The sequence below is a fragment of the Oncorhynchus clarkii genome, chromosome 12 (assembly GCF_045791955.1).
Source record: "Oncorhynchus clarkii lewisi isolate Uvic-CL-2024 chromosome 12, UVic_Ocla_1.0, whole genome shotgun sequence".
Lineage (NCBI taxonomy): Eukaryota > Metazoa > Chordata > Actinopteri > Salmoniformes > Salmonidae > Oncorhynchus > Oncorhynchus clarkii.
The window spans coordinates 91302251-91308042 of record NC_092158.1 but is presented as its reverse complement, the minus strand read 5'-3'; positions in this window follow the sequence as shown (position 1 = coordinate 91308042).

The window sequence follows — 5792 nt, the reverse complement described above, 5'->3', positions numbered from 1 at the left end:
CAAAAGTCACTGCCTAAAATCAAAATATGGCTAGCTGGAACAAACCCAACTTTGGCGCTGTTATGAAACATTTTAATACCCACAGTCATACATTATCACACATGGTTACAACGCCTAGTATATTGGACTAGTAAATAAAGCCTAGTATCCGCCGACTGGTTAGCTATACACCGCATTCGGGAAGTATTCAGACACCTACACTTTTTCCACATTTTGTTACGTGACAGCCTTATTCCCTCAAAACCAAGAATTCCTGATTAGTCAGGGAAAACCCCATGTCTAGTTGACTGTGAGCATCCGAAATGTCACCCTAATCCCTATATACAGTGGATTCAGAAAGTATTCAAAACCCTTGACTTTTTCAAATATTTTGTTATGTTATTCAGTTGATTGGACATGATTTGGAAAGGCACACACCTGTCTATAAAAGGTCCCACAGTTGACAGTGAATGTCAGAGCAAAAACCAAGCCATGAGTTTGAAGGAATTGTTTCGAGGCACAGGTTTGGGGAAGGGTACCAAAACATTTATTTATCATTGAAGGTCCCCAGGGACACAGTGGCCTCTATCATTATTAAATTGAAGAACTTTGGAACCACCTAGACTCTTCCTAGAGCTGGCTGCCCGGCCAAACTGAGCAATCAGGGGAGAAGGGCCTTGATCAGGGAGATGACCAAGAACCCAATGATCACTTTGACAGAGCTCCAGAGTTCCTCTGTGGAGATGGGAGAGCCTTCTAGAAAGATAACCATCTCTGCAACACTCCACCAATCAGGCCATTTTGGTAGAGTGGCCAGACAGAAGCCACTCCTCATTAAAAGGCTCATGACAGTCCGCTTGGAGTTTGTCATAAAGCACCTAGAGAACTCTCAGACCGTGAGAAACAAGATTCTCTGGTCTGATGAAACCGAATGCCAAGTGTCACGTCTGGAGGAAACCTGCCACCATCCCTACGGTGAAGCATGGTGGTAGCAGCACCATGCTGTGGGGATGTTTTTCAGCGGAAGGGACTGGGAGACTAGTCAGGATCGAGGCAAAAATGAACGGCCCACAGTACAGAGAGATCCTTGATAAAAACCTGCTCCATAGAGCTCAGGACCTCAGACTGGGGCAAAGGTTCACCTTCCAACAGGACAACGACCCTAAGCACACAGCCAAGACAACACAGGAGTGGCTTCGGAACAAGTCTCTGAATGTTCTTGAGTGGCCCGGACTTGAACCCAATCGAATATCACTGGAGTGACCTGAAAATAGGTGTCTGACAGAGTTTGACAGGATCTCCAGAGAAGAACGGGAGAAACTCCCCAAATGCAGGTGTGCCAAACTTGTAGCATCATACCCAAGAAGACTGTTGTTATCGCTGTTATCCAAAGGTGCTTGAACAAAGTACTGAGTAAAAGGTCTACATTCTTATGTAAATGCAATATTTCCATTTTTTGTATTTGTATACATTTGCAAAAAATATCTAAAAGCCTGTTTTTGCTTTGTCATTATGGGGTATTGTGATGTCATTATGGGGTGTTGTGATGTCATTATGGGGTATTGTGATGTCATTATGGGGTATTGTGATGTCATTATGGGGTATTGTGATGTCATTATGGGGCGTTGTGATGTCATTATGGGGTATTGTGATATCATTATGGGGTATTGTGATGTCATTATGGGGTATTGTGATGTCATTATGGGGTATTGTGATGTCATTATGGGGTATTGTGATGTCATTATGGGGTGTTGTGATGTCATTATGGGGTATTGTGATGTCATTATGGGGCATTGTGATGTCATTATGGGGCACCTGTGTGTCAGTATAACTGGGGATAGTTAGTCTACTGGAGGCTCACACAGCGTATGGATCTGTGCAGACTGCTGCAGAAAGTGTATAGATTTTACCCTACGGATAGTAAGGCTTTTCAAGAGCTGATAAGTACTATACTGAATGAAAATATATAAACTCAACATACAACAATTTAACTGATTTTACTGAGTTATAGTTCATATAAGGAAATCAGTCAATTTAAATGAATTCATTAGGCCCTAATCTATGGATTTCACATGACTGGCAATACAGATATGCATCTGTTGATCACAGATACCTCTAATGGGCCTCAGGATCTCGTCACTGTATTTTTCTGCATCGAAATTGCCATCGATAAAATGCAATTGTGTTTTCGTTGTCCGTAGTTTATGCCTGCCTATACCATAACCCCACCGCCACCATGGGGCACTCTGTTCACATCGTTGACATCAGTAAACCCGCTCGCTCACACGACGCCATACAACGCTGTCTGCGGTTGTGAGGCCTGATGGACCTACTGCCAAATCCTCTAAAACAACATTGAAGGAGGTAAAGAAATTAACATTAAGTTCTCTGGCAACAACTCTGCTGGACATTCCTGCGTTCAGCATGCAAATTGCACGCTCCCTCAACTTGAGACATCTGCACATTTTAGAGTGGCCTTTTATTGTCCCCAGCACAAGGTGCACCTGTGTAATGAGCATGCTGTTTAATCAGCTTTTTGATATGCCACACCTGGTCCTGTGGATGGATTATCTTGTCAAAGGAGAAATGCTCACTAACAGGGATGTAAACAAGTTTGTGCACAAAAAATTGAGAGAAATACGTTTTTTTGTGCGTATGGAACATTTCTGGGATCTTTTATTTCCGCTTATGAAACATGGGACCAACACTTTACATGTTGAGTTTATATTTTTGTTCAGTGTGTATATATGAAGGTTAGCACTTATTAGTGTTCACTAATACGACCCCTTTTTTAAATCACAAGTTCAGTGAAGAGCTATCTTTTGGCAACATTAAAACAGGGGTGTATTCATTCCACCAATTCTGCTGCACAACGGAACGTTTTGTAACTGTTTGGAGTTTCTATTGGACAAATCCAGGTAAGTCTCTCCCCGTTTTGTTCCGTCTGCTTCCGTTTAAGAAATGTTTTGCAACAGAATCAGCATAATGAATACACCCCTGGTCATCAAAAACAGACTGTTCCTTTTTTCTGTTAAATGTTACATTTGTTGTTTTTGTTCCCGAGTTCTTCCTTTAATCAAAGTTCAGTAGAATATCACTGATGCAACAACACAGAAGCACGGAGCTGGTAAAAACAACACAGAAGCATGGAGCTGGTCAAAACAACACAGAAATCCTACTGCTAAAATAAATAACACTGGCAAAGGAACATCTCTCACCCTCTCTTTCTCCCTCCCTTAACCCCCTCTCTTTCTCCCTCCCTTAACCCCCTCTCTTTCTCTCTCCCTCCCTCCCTTAACCCCCTCTCTTTCTCTCTCCCTTCCTTAACCCCCTCTCTTTCTCTTTCTCTCCCTCCCTCTACCCCCTCTCTCTCTCTCTCCCTCCCTCTACCCCCTCTCTCTCTCTCTCCCTCCCTCTACCCCCTCTCTCTCTCTCTACCCCCCTCTCTCTCTCCCTCCCTCTACCCCCTCTCCCTCCCTCTACCCCCTCTCTCTCTCTCTACCCCCCTCTCTCTACCCCCCTCTCTCTCTCCCTCCCTCTACCCCCTCTCTCTCTCTCTCCCTCCCTCTACCCCCTCTCTCTCTCCCTCCCTCTACCCCCTCTCTCTCTCTCTACCCCCCTCTCTCTCTCCCTCCCTCTACCCCCTCTCCCTCCCTCTACCCCCTCTCTCTCTCTCTACCCCCCTCTCTCTCCCTCCCTCTACCCCCTCTCCCTCCCTCTACCCCCTCTCTCTCTCTCTACCCCCCTCTCTCTCCCTCCCTCTACCCCCTCTCCCTCCCTCTACCCCCTCTCCCTCCCTCTACCCCCTCTCTCTCTCTCTACCCCCCTCTCTCTCCCTCCCTCTACCCCCTCTCCCTCCCTCTACCCCCTCTCTCTCTCTCTACCCCCTCTCTCTCTCTCTACCCCCCCCCCCTCTCTCTACCCCCCCTCTCTCTCCTTCCCTCCCTCTACCCCCCTCTCTCTCCCTCCCTCTACCCCCCCTCTCTCTCCCATCATCTCTCATATGATTAGAGCAAACTATCAAAAGATGGAAAACTGAAAACCCAAGGTAATTGGGGCTGCAAACAGACATCGTCCTCTGACACTGGTGCACAGTGCTCTGACACATCTCCGTCAAGCTCTGATACCTCAGCCTGCCATCTCCTTTTCACTTTGTTGTTTCTGCCGGACTCTCTCTTCTCTCTCGTCCTCTGCAGCTCCTCCCTCTTCCTCTTCCTCTCCTGCTTCTCCTTCTCTCCAGCCTCCTGTTGATGAAGGAGTTTGTTGTACTCCTCCGGCAGGAGGAGTCGACGCTTCACTTTCTGCCGGTTAGATGTTTGGAAGACTGGGGGCACCAGGACATTGGCCGGGTCTGGAGAGACGAGTCCTGCGGCCACCAAAGGGTTTGTGGGAGGGGCACGCTGCCCGCAGGTCGAACAGCAGCCACCCGGGACAAGAAATGTGGTCGTTGCTGGGGTTGCGGGGGTCTCTGCTGCTTTGGAGTCGGGGGTTCCTGCAGTGGCCTCTGAGGTTGATGCATTGGGGTCGGGGGTGGTCGGCTCCAGCTTCACCAGCTGGCAGGAGTCAAAGGCCTCTCTGTTGAGAGGGAAAATCCCTGCCTTCTTGAACCCAGCGATAATGTTTTTTTTAGTGACCGCCTGGGGATAGGCCTCTCGCAGCATGGCGGAGAAGTGCTTCTTGCCGATGACAAGATCGCCCCGCACCAGACCTAGACGTGCAGCATTCCTGCCGAACACAGTCTTCAGTGGGCCAAAGACGCTGATTTCCAATGGCTGCAACACGTGGGTATTCGCCGGCAGACAGACCACCTCCACCTGATTTTCCCGGCAGAACTTGACCACCTCCCTGGACAGATGAGTTTTATGGTGGTCCACTACGAGCACCAGGGGCCTCTCCTTTGGGGCGTGCTTCACGAAGAAGAGCAGCCACTTCAGGAAAAGTTCGGCGTCCACGTAGCCTTTAGGGGACACACCATACAGGGCCTTCGGTGGACCCTCGAGGGCATAGGCCGTACTGGGGAGGCGTTTGTGGAAGATTATAAAGGGCGGGATACTCTCACCAGCTGCACTCACACAGCAGCGCATGGTAATATGTTCCCTAGTGGTGTGCTGCTGCTGCTGTCGTTGATAGATGTGTTTCCTGCCTTTTCCACAGAGAACCTTCTCCCCGGACTTGAGCTCGTCCGAAAACCCCATCTCGTCGCAGTTGAAGATGAGGTGCGGCTTGTGTTCTAAGCCGTGGCTGACGAAGATAGGCTCGTAGACATCAAAGAAGCCCTTGATGGCGGCAGGAGTAGCTCCCTGTACCCTGGCCCGGTGGAGCGGGTCGGGCACCCTGGCGCTCAGCTCAGGGTGGCGAGCCCTGAATCTAGACCACCAGTTGTCACTCAGTCCCCTTTCCAGATTGACGACGGTGCTACGGCCACTCTCCTTGATAATGGCCACAGCCAGAGCCTTCACCACAGTCCTGCTGATAGGGAACGCATGGTCGGCCATCCAGAGGACATACGATATTAAGGAGTGCTCTTCCTCTGTGGTTATTGCCAGGTTGGGGTGAGGGGCAAAGGCATATTTGTTCTTTTTGTGATCTTGGAGAGTGGTGTGAGGAATCCCTGACTCACGGGAAGCTTCTCTAAGGCTCATTCCAGCTTTTACTTTTTCTACAGCTGTCTCTAGTGCCTCCCTGGAATATTGTCTCCTTTTTGCGGTCCCTTTCTTTCCATGTCCTCTTTCATTTCTACTTCCATTTAGTGACATTATTTCCTTTCAAAATAAAATCGGTTTCGTTTAACGTTATTTATTATACAACGGTAA